The sequence below is a fragment of the Podarcis liolepis genome (assembly GCF_965112155.1).
Source record: "Podarcis liolepis genome assembly, chromosome: 4".
In the NCBI taxonomy this organism is placed as follows: domain Eukaryota; kingdom Metazoa; phylum Chordata; class Lepidosauria; order Squamata; family Lacertidae; genus Podarcis; species Podarcis liolepis.
In genome coordinates this window covers 38,044,250-38,058,873 of record NC_139558.1, presented here as the reverse complement: position 1 = coordinate 38,058,873, position 14,624 = coordinate 38,044,250, and the positions used below count along the sequence as shown (strand labels likewise).

At 39.4% G+C, this 14,624-nt stretch overlaps 1 protein-coding gene across 1 annotated transcript in view; it reads left to right on the top strand.

Annotated features, from left to right (window-relative positions):
* PUDP (pseudouridine 5'-phosphatase) overlaps positions 1–14,624 on the top strand; it is a 55,945-nt gene that overhangs the window by 533 nt on the left and 40,788 nt on the right. The gene's annotated exons all lie outside the window — the stretch shown is intronic.

The window sequence follows — 14,624 nt, the reverse complement described above, 5'->3', positions numbered from 1 at the left end:
CCCCCACGCGCGTGCCCAAGTCCAGGAATTTTAATGCATTTGCCCAGGCTGTCGTCGTCCCACTGCATTTATTTACGGGCTGTGCAAATGCGTCTTGTGCGCGCGCCTATCTAGAGCGTGACTTCCGCAAACAGGAAATCAAAGGAAGGGCAGGTTTTGGAGAACGGTGCTGACAGGGGGTGTGTGGATGGGGATCGCGATAACCCGGTTTGGTCACTTGGGGTGCTTCTTGCATGGGTTTTTTTTTTTTTTTTTGGATGGGATTCAGTCACGTATCCACAAAAGCAGCTTGCACGATTGAACTGGAATGAAAGGGAGCTGCTCTCTCTTTCCTGCTCCCTCGCCTCCCTCTCCAAATCGATCTTTTTATAGCAAAGAAAGGTGATGGGGGTGGGTGGGGAGGTAGCACGGGATAACAGTGATTCATGAAGCAGTGCCCTCTCACCTCCCTGCAGACCCTCAGAATGGAGGCTCAACAAAGAGCTGATTTAACGCAAGGTTTGACAAATTCATAAATGCATGATAAACTGGATCCGGAAAGGTGTCACATAATACTTGTTCTGCATTTATAAGAAATTGGCCTTTTAGTGTGTCGGCTCTCACACTTTGGAATTCACTTCCTATTGACATCAGGCAGCTGCCTTCACTATAATCTTTTTGGCACCTGCTAAAACATTATTGTTTATATAGACCTACTCATAAATGTAGATTGTTGACAAGTGTTTTAATTTGTTTTTAGCTTATTTTCTTTTCTTCATTTTTTTGAATGTTTTAAACTCTTTTTATTGATAATTTTATTCCTTTTGTAAACTCTTTTGAGGTTTTTTAAACAATCTAGCAGCATCTAAATTTTATGAAATAAAATAACAAATAAATGAGTCATCTGGAGGTGACTTTAGACTTTAAATATGGTAGTTTTAGTTCTGCTGAAACGAACAGGACTTTTGATAGCAATTATGTGTCTAGGATTGCAATTCTAAAGGGATACTGTAATCCTATACTGTATTCACTTGTTCACATAAGGTTGTGAAGTAGGCAGCAATGGCAGCTTGTTTCCTATTATTTGATTATAGAGTTGTAAACAGAAGGATAGTCTTGCATTTGTTTGGTATTGATCACAATGAGAGCGCTTGTTTGAAAAATTTGCAGTTGCGATTAAATGGCCTTCAGTATTGCAATGCTAACAAAGGCATTGGTTCACTTTGGGAATAGAATATTAGTGTAATTGTTTGCTGGATGGGACTCCTGTAGTAAGTATGTTGTGCCCATAGAATACAGTGAAAACAAGTTTCCCCCCATAAATACTTAACATGGAGATATTAGCAAAGCTGTTTGCGGAAGATAGAAATTTTGTATGGCCGATACTTGTCAGTATGGTATTAACATGTTATTTATTTAGGTAATTTATTGACCCGCTCTGCCTTAAAATCTCAAAGTGGGGAAGCAGCAGTATTGCAACAAAGGAATATTTTATTGTACTTGATCATTCATAATTACTACAAGATTTTTACACATTGCATCTGGTTTGAAGGCTGCAGCACATGGTTTACAGATATGGCTTAAAGTTCTCTAAAGTGGTAAATTATAGGGCTAATTCTTGCTGTCCTTTGAAAGACCAGCTGCATTTGGAGCCGGTTTTCCCTTTTGTACATTCTACAATGTATGTTTGTTTTGTGCTTGAGGATATCTCCTCAAGTCCAAATAAAAAGCCTTGGGTAATCCCATGTTGGGTGTATAATTACTAGTGATTTGTGAGTAGTATTGAAAGACACACATAAATTAATTGGATTGTAATGGGAAACAGTTTTTATTAATTGAATTAAATAGGCACAATATAATTACACAATATTTGCCCAAACAATTTAGGCCATTGATGGAGCTCTTGCCCCTGTGGCCTGGCTGTCCCACCAAAAATGGCTTCCAGGGGCTGGCACAGAGCTGAGCTGCTCCTGTTGACAAGCCTGCTAACATTCTGTGAGCATATGACAGACACCCAGCAATGCTACCTGTCTGACATTTTCCCCACTATCAAAGCAACAACAGGTCAGCTAGCTGTCCTAACTTCTTCTATATGCCACAAGTGATATTTCCTGCCTTTTAATCAGCTCCCTGGCTCTTCATCCACCACCAGCACATCTGCCAAGTTGTGATGAATTATTAGGCAACCAAGTGCAACTGAGTCCTCCTTGGCCCTGGGAAAGGTGAAAAATGTGATGTGTCCAGTGCTAATTAGCTGGTTGATTTTTTTAAAAAAATCCTTCCAGGTTCCAAATGATATGTCATCTTCATTGCCAGAGATACAAACACAAGGTGGGTGCAAAACTTAAGACAGTAGAAGCAAACAAACAACTTGAAATCTCCCCCTCCTCCTCAGATTTTAATAGCAAAAAGGAGAGTGTCTGTTATTGCCAGACTCTTGCTATAATATAATAATACTGAGTTAAAGTTGTACAAAAAGTGTAGTACTGTACCACCTAAGAATGTCCACAAAATTGACAGCATTGGACCTCAAATATTGCCCCCTCCCCTGCAAAAGTCTTAAAGGTTAATGTATAATGCCCAAGCCATTCAGCTTCCAGGGGAGAGGCTTCTTCTCATCCCCTGTATATCAAGCAATCCCATACCACATGGTCAACTGTTCCTTCCAACTCACAGATGTCACAAGAAAAGTGTCAATCTATCTGACATTGAATAAATTACTCCAAAAATGTACAGTGCCATGCCAAAATCCTAAACAGGCCCACTTGTTTCATCTTTAGCCGCTGGTTAAATATCCAGAAAACTCCCCAAAGAAAATTACCTCTCACTTGTGAGATCTGCTTTCCATAATTTTTGATCATCACTCATCTGTTTGACCCAACATTTTACTTTCAGAGAGGACAAAGGCAACACAGTGTCAAGTCTTTATACCCCCAAGTGTCCTTGGCTGTCTGATCTGCTATCTCATTACTAGCAAATGCTACGTGAGTTAGAATTTAACAGAAGTTTAACAGACTCAAAGACCCATTAACTGTAATTTTGAATTTGGCAACCATATTTCCTTTCCCAGATTGCACTTGCATCCCATACTCCTATTCTCAATCGCCAACAACCAAGACAAGGTGTGACTTAAGCCCAGTGCCCTACTGGGTCTCACATCCTTAGATTACTAAAAAGCCAACTTTTTCTTTGAAAGGTAATATTGTGTTTCAGAATCTCTCCACCCCCCAAAAAGTCACAAATTATATTTCATAACTACCACCCTCACCATTGCTATTGAAACTCAATTGGATAGTCGAAGCCTAAACATTGGGACATAGAAAAGCTATGCTCACCTGTGCATGCTATGGCTTCCAGGACCCATCTGTATATGTTAAACACCATTCATCCAACCGGGAAAAAACATTCTTTATGGTTATTCTTGGACCCTACTTGTCTACAATGACTTTTGACCTCTCAACTCACAACTCAAATCAAAAGCACCCATTCCCACACATAAAGCAAACAACCAGGCATTTAAAGAGCAATCTGATTTTGCACCGCATTATATCACACCTATACCACAGTCTTTGTATGAATAGCATTAAGTTTCCACAGTAAGGACCCTGAGGCAGATACATGTGCCTGACAGCAGTGCTCCTTAATAGATATAATAAATGCACACTAGAACATCAATAGTGTTTTCCTATCCACCATCATGTACTACCTAAAAAGCTCTTCATTGGATTTGGTAACACTTTACTCTATTTATTGTATACAAAATACGCTTCTTCCAAGTGTGTGTTTGTGTGTGTATGTGTATATATATGAGACTTAGAAATTTGTAACTTGAGACTGCATGTATCTGTTTTCCAAAAAAGATTCAATGTAATCTCCCTAGAAAGCACCATACCCACAGTTTTGCGCAGATAAAATTAGAATCCCACAACCCTCCCAGTTTCTCCTAACTTACTTAAATCTTCAATTTAATTTCCTCTTGGTCACTTTATCCATCTTGCTATGAACACATTCCTATTGAGCGTGTATGCAGACATTTGTGCATTCTAGCAGCCACCAGCACCTCAGTTTTCTCTACATTCGCTATATGCAGTTTCTTATCCTCAGTAATCAAAGCTAAAATACTGGATAACATTCAGTTTCCTTATCTGCCTGTAAAGCAACACATTTGGTGTATCTATAAAGAGGTTTCCACAAACTTGCCTCCAGCTATATTGTTTAGCCTTCTTGAGAACACTTTTAACTATAGCTGTTTGTCATTGGTATTCCATTAAAACTTCCCCTCCAACATATGCCTGACCTTTTAGAAGGCTGCTTTGTGCTCCTTACTGCATTAATCTGTCCACCATGGAATTGTATTCCAGTTACTTCTATTCAGGAGTAGCCTGAAAAGCTGTTTCTAGTATACCTTGTACCAACGTTTTCAGAAATCTGCTCTGGACCATGAAACTCAACTCAAGACCCAATAGTGCCCGGTTATTTATGCCTAAATGGTTCTGAACCAGCCTTCTTAAAAATCCACAGAGAAATCATGCCTATGCCAATCCTGAATCCCAAACAATGATCATTATTCATATTGTTTTCTTCCATAACTTCCCAAACACACTGAGCCACAATAAACCTTGACACTTTCCTACTCATTCATTGTATGAATTAACACAGGCTTCTTCAACCTCAGCCCTCCAGATGTTTTGAAACTACAATTCCGATCATCCCTGACCACTGGTCCTGCTAACTAGGGATCATGGGAGTTGTAGGCCAAAAACATCTGGAGGGCCGAGGTCGAGGAAGCCTGAATTAACACATAGGTTAGGTTGAAATAGTGTTCTGTCTTCCTTTTGTTTGGGTGGTTCTTTGTTTGAGGAACTAATTCACTAGTTTTTTCCATTTTTATTTACCAAAAATACATTATAAACATAATTAAACCAATATTTATGATGGAGAAATGAGAGTGTTCATAACTGGGGTTAAAATGTACCACATGATTCCAAATACACAGACAAAATGTTATGCTGTGATATTGACTTAAATATATACCCAACCAGGTACCGAATAACATATGAATTATTTCAGCCTCTGTTTTGAGCTCTTTGACACTTCAACCAAATATTTATTTGTAAGTAGGTAAGATAAGGACTTGATGTTTCTGCAAAATGCGGCACATCCTGGACACTGCCAGTGTTGTGAAAACTTGTTTTATCCAGTTGTTCGGATGTTATAGAGAGCTGATTTCTAGTGAATCTTATATTGGTGCAAGTGTTGCAGCATATTCTTCCATAAAGAATGTACATTTAATGAAAATATTTGCATACATTAATTAAACAATATGTTCAGTGGTTAAAAACAACAACCCCATTGTTTAAATCCACTGTTGAAGAGAGTGCTATATTGTCAGAGAATGAGATATGCTTTTCACAGATGTTTCCCTTGTGGTTGTGGGAGTGCAGTTTGGATAAATGAGTTATTTAATTTCCTAATATCACTTAATCTTTCTTACTGAATTATGCAGACCCAGTGCTTCTCAACTATGATGCTGAGTGAACAGTCCATGTTTTCCATCTTCTCAGTAGCTGGTGTTTGCCTCCCTTTCCCTTCTCTTCAAGCTCAGTCTGCTAGGGGTTCCATAACTGTTTGGCATTTGGTTGCTCTCTGTATTTAAGCTAGCATCTCTCTTTTTCATTCAAACTGATTTCTAATCTTTCCATACTTTTGGACTTGTTTTCCAGACTTGGTGCTGCTCTGTGTTTACACGGGCTTCTTTTCGCTATAGGGTTTTCTTCCTGAACATCCTGGATAAATATTACAGTTCTTATTCTTTGGATACAGGAGAAAAATGTTGTGACCACATTCAAATCAGGAAAAGCCAGATCTCTCTCTCTCTCTCTCTCCCTCCCTCCCTCCCTTAGATGAGGCACACTACCCCTAAGATATTGGATTGCACCCTTCTCATTATAAGCAATAAGAAGAAACACTGGATTAAATGATTAAAAATCCTTAAACTTTTAGAGCTAAGAAAACATGCTAAATGAGCTTCCCACTTTTTGTAAGATTATTAGTGTTTTATTACTAGTGGAAACCTGAATAGTTCTATAATTGCAGAACAAGTCTATCTGAATTCTAATATGCTGTTTTAAAATTCTGTTCAAAGTCTAATTTCTATAATGCATATGCAACAAGATTTAGCTAGGCAGCTTAAAAGCAGAGCACACTTTACCAGCACAATGCCAGGGGAGTAGGAATAACTGAATTAAAATTTTGATGTACTGCTGAATAATTTTAAAGAAGAGAAGCTGATCTTTATGTATGTGTGGGCAGGGGAGAAGGGGCGGAAGAAGAAAGGCAAACATTCCGATTCTTAGTAAATACTTGTAGCATAGGTGGTAAGTTACATTTACAAGAGCAGCCCCCCAACAGAGGAAAAAATTGTTAGGCTGTACTACAATTAAATTTAACAGCATATCTGTATGTTCACTTTTACTCTGTGGGATGGCTGGATAAAATGGAATCCCAAGTAAGTGCTGGAGCTTTCCAAAGCTTGCAGCAACATGTTTTTGTATAGCACTTGGGGTTTATGGAATCTCTGGCTAATCTAGACATTTGAATGGGTCTGTGAAACTGACATTGAAGATTTGGCTAGAAAGTAGTATGATGAAATTAGCACTTGCTATATGTGTCTGGCTGCACAGACCAACATAATGATGCACAGCAACTGTTCTTCAAAATCCCTAAGTGAATGGAAATCTAAATTTCATTTTTTTAATGTTATGAAACATGCTGTCGTTCAATCCCATGACAAATTGGAGGGAATAGTTCTGTCAGTGGTATCAGTGTCAAGCGTCTAGTGGTGAGTAAGTACTAATTACATTTGTTTAGCTATAAACCTCAGCAAAATAGGAAGCAAAATAAACAAACCGGAGTGGAGTCTCAAATTTAGGTCTTAATTTCCTGGCTGTCAGTGTAAATTAAGAAGCACAAAATGGTAATATAATGAAAACTATCAAAACATTAAAGACATGCAAAGTTCTTCCTGCAACTATAAACTCTGGCCAGTATTTTTCATAGGGACCTTTGTAAAGTGGACTCTGAATAATATAATGGATAACATCTTCTGTGCCAGTTTTACAAAAGGCACAACAGTGCTGTTCTAAGGGTAATTTCGTATAGCGGCTATCCAAAAAGCAGAGGGCATGATATTAAATGTTGGTTCTGTGAACACCTTTCTACGTAGAGCTAGAGTAATCAGAACCAGTTTTCTGCTGTCCGCAGTTAATGCTTGCATACAAACTAGAGAATCTTGAGGAATTAATAATGAGAAAACCTATTTAGTGCTGGGATAGACAACATGGTGCCCTCTAGATGTTGGAATCCCAGTTTCTGTCAGCCATAGCTAGCATAAACAATGGGATGATGGGATGGGATGATGGGAGTTGGACTCCACCAACATCTGGAAGGAACCACATTGGCTACCCTAATCTAGCGTAAAGACTCACTTGGAGTTCTTCAAAGTATTTAGTGTGAACTAGAAACACTGTGGGGAGATATTATATATTTATTAGTAGTTTTACTGTCTGGCAGTGGTGACTGAAAATTGTTTTGAATGGAGCTATATGCCCCGCCAATATACAGAGATCTATCTGTAAAGTGACAGTCTCTTGCAGCATCAATAGTAAATCATTTTTGGAGTCCTGATGAGGACAGGTGGGACCATTTGCTTTTAATGTATATTTGAACAATACAAAAGAAAGGTAATTTTGCAAACGTGTTACTTTAGGAATACAGCTAGACCCCAAAAGGTTCAGGTAATATCTGACTAATTCATACTGTGAATATACTTGTTAAAATCAAAGTTAGTCATGGCTCACTTATCCAATGATTTTAGTAGGTCGAGTGAGTATAACTTAGTTGGCCAATCTCTAATGAAGGTGATAAAAGGATTGTAGCAGCAGTAATAGAGCACCTGGTCAAGTTCTTCTAGTTTCCTGCTTAGAGCTACTTATTCTTAACTGATGTGTCTTTAATGAGCGTCAGGAACTCCCCAAGTTCCTTGCCTTCTCAAGTTAAAGAAGACCATACCTATTTCCAAGCCCTCTGCATGTTCTGATGGGCATTGCAAAATAGAGGAGTTAGCTTTAAACAATCAGCTGGTAAACCAAGTCAACATTTCTGTACTCCCTAGGATGGAGAAGAAATTCTGGGCATTAAGAGCTGCTTTGCTTATTGAGCTATTGTGTCTTTCGGTGAAATGTGTAAGTGCTCTATGGTTAAGCTTAGATCTCAGCCTGGCCTTCAAGTTATTACCTCACTTTTGTTGCCATAGATAATACAAAAAGAACCAGAATGGGGAAAAATTACAGCAGTCTTGTTTACAGAAATAGCTCTCTTCTGCATGTATACTTAATTTGAATTATCTATTTTCTTTTTTCTTTTATCAATACACTTACCCTACTTGACTCAAACGAATAAATTTCATTAGGCCTCTTACTTCTATGAAACTTGTGCTGGAGGCTGTTTAAAAAGGAAATGGATAGCAGACTTATTGTGTATCGAGTTAGTATGCGTTTCTATGTGGGAGTTTGGTTCCTAGGTGAATTTTCTCCTGCAGCATAGCAAATAGTACCAATTCAGTTTAAGTTCACCTTTCTGTGTAAATTCCTCTTTATTATGCAATTAATCTTGTTAAGCTTTAAAGTAGCAATCTTCATAAATTGTGTTCCTCATTGTCCTGTTCAGGTGGCTGAATAACATAACTGTGTCCCTTTTCCTTATCTTGGAGTGAGAACCCTCTGATCCACAGGCCAATGTGATGTACCATATTTTTTGTTTTCAAGGCCTCTTTGCTCTTCTGCCAAGGGCAGGATTCTTTCCAGATCTGGAGCAATAAGCACACCAGTGGATGAAGAATAAGTAATGCTTTATTTGCATAAAGTTAACAGATAGCAGCAGGCATACAAAAAACAAGTTATAGAATACCAGACAGAAGTCACACACAATCTCCCCTTCAGCTGCCCAGAGCTCCAGCTAGAGCAGTGAGAAAGACCCCAGCCAACAGTCTCACAGCATCTGGTACCTCCATCTGTGAAGAAGCTCTCTGAGCCCCTTCGGCCTACAGCTTTTATAGCCCACTTTAATCTGATTGGTTGCACCTGGTTAGCAGGCATCATTCATGATCAGCCCAGGACAAGGGATGTGACTCAAGAGGAATGCGGAGCAGCTGAGTGTCTCCAACTCAATTCACTACACCTGGGTATCCTCCCCATTAGCCAACCAGCACTTAGAACACAGGGGACCCAGGAAACTCCTGACACAGGTGTGTGAAAAACAAATTATACTACAGTGGTACCTCGGGTTACATACGCTTCAGGTTACAGACTCCGCTAACTCAGAGATAGTACCTTGGGTTAAGAACTTTGCTTCAGGATGAGAACAGAAATCGTGCTCCGGTGGTGTGGCAGCAGCAGAAGGCCCCATTAGCTAAAGTGGTGCTTCAGGTTAAGAACAGTTTTAGGTTAAGAACGGACCTCCGGAACTAATTAAGTACTTAACCCGAGGTACCACTGTATCATGAATCGGCAAACCTTAAACCAGGGATGTAAAAGGGAAAGAGACATGTCATCTAACTCCTCAAAATTACAATGGTCTTCCGTGTTTCCTCTGCATTTGCTATCTCGAAACAGTTCCTATTTCTCTAATTGTAAGGGATTCCCTTACTTGAAAAAACAGCCATATTATGCTATGTAGCCTTTATTTTCTGAAGAGCAACCAGGTAGTTCTGTATCAGAAGTAGAGATGGGAAGGCCTGGAAAACCCCCGGAATTCCCCCCCCCCCAATTTTTCTGGTTTTTCCCCAAGCCTTCCCATCTCTAATCAGAAGATAGTTCTGGTATTTTCCATAAGCATGGGAAATGGAGTTAGTTGACTTTCTGTACTTGTAGCAGAAAATTCAGAGTTACTTTTTAAGCAATGACTGACAAAAACAAAACAAAATTATCAAAAACGTTAGCAGTTTATCCGTCCATGCTGACCTATTTATCAGAGAACGATAGTCCTAGCATGCTTCTTGCCTTGCTGATAACCCTGGGCAAGTGACTTGCTGGAATGGATACAGTGTTTAATGTTCTGAAGAGGCAAACCTTTGTTGCTAATGAGTAACAGCAGCACAACTTGAAATCCCTGATAGCAGTTGGCCCTGCGGCAATGGGGATATATGTAGGGACAAGTAATGTCCAAAGCTTCCGCTGAAATAAAGTGTCAGCCATTGAAAGGGTCGTGACTGCATCAATTTAAGGGGTTTGTAAATCATAGTTTCGCTTTCCTCTGATTTGATTTTGGACTAAGAGGCATATTTCTATACTTCGTGAAGATTTGACAGATTGCCTTACCTGTTTGTTTTTTTAAAGAAATCCGTTGAAGGGTATAGATTTGCAAAGAGACTGTAGTCAGCAGGTGAAAAGAATCAAACAGTAGAAAGTGCTGTAATGTAGTATTACAGCAAATGAAAGGGAATGAACCTAAGCCCCAATCAATAAATAATCTGACCCTCTTCAGTTATGCACTCATGGGCTCTCTTTTTGCTGTAGTTTTTACATTTTGATTTAATCTGAATACATCTCTGAGGGACTTTTCACACATTGCTTTTTTCTTTCTGGTGATTTTAAGCTTACCTTCACTGTGACAATCAAAGGCATTAAAACTGACAGTGAAGTTTAACTTGTCCTAACTACAAACATCGACCCTGTACTTAACAAAGTTCTTTGTAACTGAATAAGCCCTTGATTTTCTCTTGGTGTTTACAAATGATGCAATTAAACAGCATAGGTAATTATTTTCAGGTGAGGCATTTTCATTTAATATGATCCAGAATGGGCTATTCAGTCCTTTCACACACACCTTTTCCATCCATAATCGTAATTATCTGCCCCCTTTACTGTACAGAAAATGCAGTCCATTGCATGTTTCCATAGTTCTCCACCTTGCCATTATGCATATATCTCAGGAAGTAAATAATAAAGTTGCTAATGGCCACCCTGCTATGTTTGCCCACATTGCCACTCTTTTTACACTTGCAGTCCTAAGTTGTGGGTATAGCTATCTCTTTGATTTCTTCTAGCTTGTAAAGGGTAGACCTGAGAAATTTGCTTTGTATGGAGAAGTTACAGTTGTGTGGTTCTACCCTGAGAAACCCTTTCTTTTCCTGGCTTCATGGTTCTGAAACAATACATAGAATCATAGAACCATGGAATCTTGGAGTTGGAAGGGACACCAAGCGTCATTTAGTTCAACCCCTGCAATGCCGGAATCTCAGCTAAAGCATCCATGACAGATGGCCATCCAATCTCTGCTTAAAAACTTCCAAGGAAGTGGAGTCCACTATCTCTCATGACAGTCTATTCCACTGCTGAATAGTGGTCAGAAATACAGTCAGAAAGTTTTTACAAATGTTTAGTCAGAATCTCCTTTCTTGCAATTTGAAGCCATTGGTTTGAGTCCTACCCTCCAGAGCAGGAGAAAACAAGCATGCTCCCTCCTCCATGTGACAGCCCTTAAGATATTTGAAGGTGTCTATCATATCTCCTCTCACTCTCCTCTTTTCCAGGCTAAACATACCCAGCTCCTTCAAGCGCTTCTCAAAAGGCTTTGTTTTGAGACCCTTGATCATCTTGGTTACCCTCCTCTGCACACGTTCCGGCTTGTCAACAACCTTCTTAAATTGTGGTGCCCAGAATTGGACACAGTATTCCAAGTGTGGTCTGACTAAGGCAGAATACCGTGCTACTATTACTTTCCTTGATCTGGACACTAAGTTTCTGTTCATGCAACCTAGAATAGCATTAGCTTTTTTTTTTCCTTGCTGCTGCATCACACTGTTGACTCATGTTAAGCTTGTGGTCCACCAAGACCCCTAGATCCTTTTCACATGTACTGCTAGTGCCCCCCTATATTTGTGCATCTGGTTCTTCCTGCCTAAGTGCAGAACCATACATTTGTCCGTATTGAAATTCATTTTGTTAGCTTGTGTCCAGTTCTCCAATCTGTTAAGGTTATTTTGGATTCTGATTCTCTCTTCTGTAGCATTAGCTACCCCTTCCAGTTTGGTGTCATCTGCAAATTTAATGAGCATCCCCTCAATTCCTTCATGCAAGTCATTTATAAAGATGTTGAACAACATGGGACCCAGGACAGAACCCTGCAGCACCCCACTTGTCACTTTTTTTCAGGATAATGAGGAACCATTAGTGAGTACTCTGGGTTTGGTCAGTCAGCCAAATTAACATTAACAATAATCTAGCCCACGTTTTACCTATCATAGAGGCAGGCAGTCACTCCTGTTGTCATAAATGTGTGAATAGCCTCTTATTATTATTCAATAAATTGGTATACTGCCCTATACCTCTAGATCTCAGGGTGGTTCACAACATAAAATTACAATATAAAAACCAAAAAAATGCACAATAAGAATAAGGACAAAGACAACCCAATTATTTCTCATTCTACAACACATTTAAAGGGCATCAGATGTTAATTAGCCAAAAACCTGGTTAAAGAGGAATGTTAGTTCTGATCTGAACTTTTCATTATCATCATGTTCAATGCATTAATGTTTTATGGTATATGTTAATTTGTTGTTTTTTGATTGAATTTTTAATTGTTCTATTGTTTTGCTGAATTATTTTATTTTACTCTGGTACCCTAGGATGAAGAGTGGGTTAGAAATGCGCCTAACAGATATTTGTGTGGTTGGTTTTTTTTTTTTTAATGGACATTCCAACCTCCATAGGTTAGGCTGAAAGTGAGAGTAGGCTGTGTATACTACTAAATGCACAATTAGGAACAGTGACATATGTATATCCTTTTCTAACCTTCAGCCCTGAATTGTGCAGGTTGGGAATACAAGGCCATATGACTCAGTCCCACTTCCTTGAAAGAAAAGTTAAGACTAGGGCTTCTGTCACTTAACTTTTCAGAAGTAAGAAGCTTCTGCTTTCCAAAGCACGTATTTGGTAGCAAAAACTAATTGTAATGTAAACCTGGAGATAGTTTTAAGACTTTAACCACTGTGTTGAATGGATAAAAAGGTTCACATCTTTTTGTCACTGTTGCAGTCTTTTTGTTTGGGTAGCTCTAATTTTATGATGTGGTAAATTGAAAGGGGCATAGTAGTACTGCAAGAACCAAGCACATATTCTCTGCTGGCTTTAAAGGGCAAAGGTGCTCTCTCCACTGGCTCATTACAGCAAGCAACAATAATGCTTCTGTTTCCACAGCCTTCTCAAATACCTGTCTTGGCTTGATGGGTTTGGAACTCTTGGGCTGACAGTCTGCATTGTGTGGTGGGAAGGGAAGGCAGAAGTTCATGTTGACAATAGGCTAATTATCTGTGGGCAATTACATTTCATCTCATGCAAGGAGGGATTTTGAATAAATTCTTGAAACAGAATGAGTTGGGTTTAGGCTTAGCCATGCTTAGGAAAGACCCACAGAAATCAGTAGGAGTTTAGTTAGTTGTGAGTAACACACTGTTAAGACCATATTCATGGAAGTCAATCTTACTTGGATACGAATGATCGCCAAAGAAGAATATGTCATAAGCCACATTGATTTCAAAGGGAATGAATTAGTGCCACACACTTTGAATTGTCCCACCAACACAAACATTTCATGTTCTCCGATTGCTATGGGGGGGGGGGAGGCTTCATTTTACTGGCTCCTGCTAGCACACCTAAATAGTTGAATTCTGCCCCAAAAGTCTACTCTATACATAACCAATCCTATAACAAAACATCTGATGATCTGAATTTCATCAGTGAAAAGTATCCACTGGAGCAGGGGTGTGGAATCTCCAGCCTAATGCCTAATTGGACCTCCCAGTCCTCCCCATTTGGCCTGCAAGGCTATTTTGGCCAAGCCACATCCATGTGTCCTGCTTATGTCACTAGTTGCTTTGTCCAAAGGGGGTTTACAAACACTGTCAGTAAGTGGCTCAGGACCCCCTCTCACCATATAAACCAACCAGGACTCTGCATTCATCATCTGAGGCCCTTCTTTGTGTGTCTCCTCCACATGAGGTCCAGAGGGTGGTAACACGAGAACAGGAATGTAGAATTGTGGGATGCTTTCCCCAGGGAGGTTCCTCTGGCGCCTTCCTTATATATCTTAAGGACTTCCTGCCTGTTATGTATAAAGGTGCAGGAATTTCAAAGGACTATCACAGTGGACGGTTACTGAAGTAGGAAATTATAGAGTTATGTCTTAAGTTGTTTTGAAATTGTATTTGACACACACTGAGAAATTCTGGTGGTTTGAAATGTCCCCCAGAGTAGAATTACGTAGTTCTTGACAGTAGCAGACAAGCAGAGCTCCACCAGTCTAGTAAATGCAGATAACTTCAGAAGCTGTTTGTTGGGAGTATAGTAAAGCAAAGCCATAAGGGTTATTCAGCTGGCTGGCTAAAATGAAGCTTATTGATCAGTTACGCTGCCCAGTAAATTTTTCTTTGAAGGTTGTTGAACGGTACAGTGTAATGGCTTTGTCTATTGTGGCGATCCAGCTATCATCCATTGAGCCCTTAATCGGTCTCCCATTGTAATAAGTACCAGTTAAATCAGATCTATGAATTGGATCCTTTCCCCCCTTTTTCTATACCAAATAAA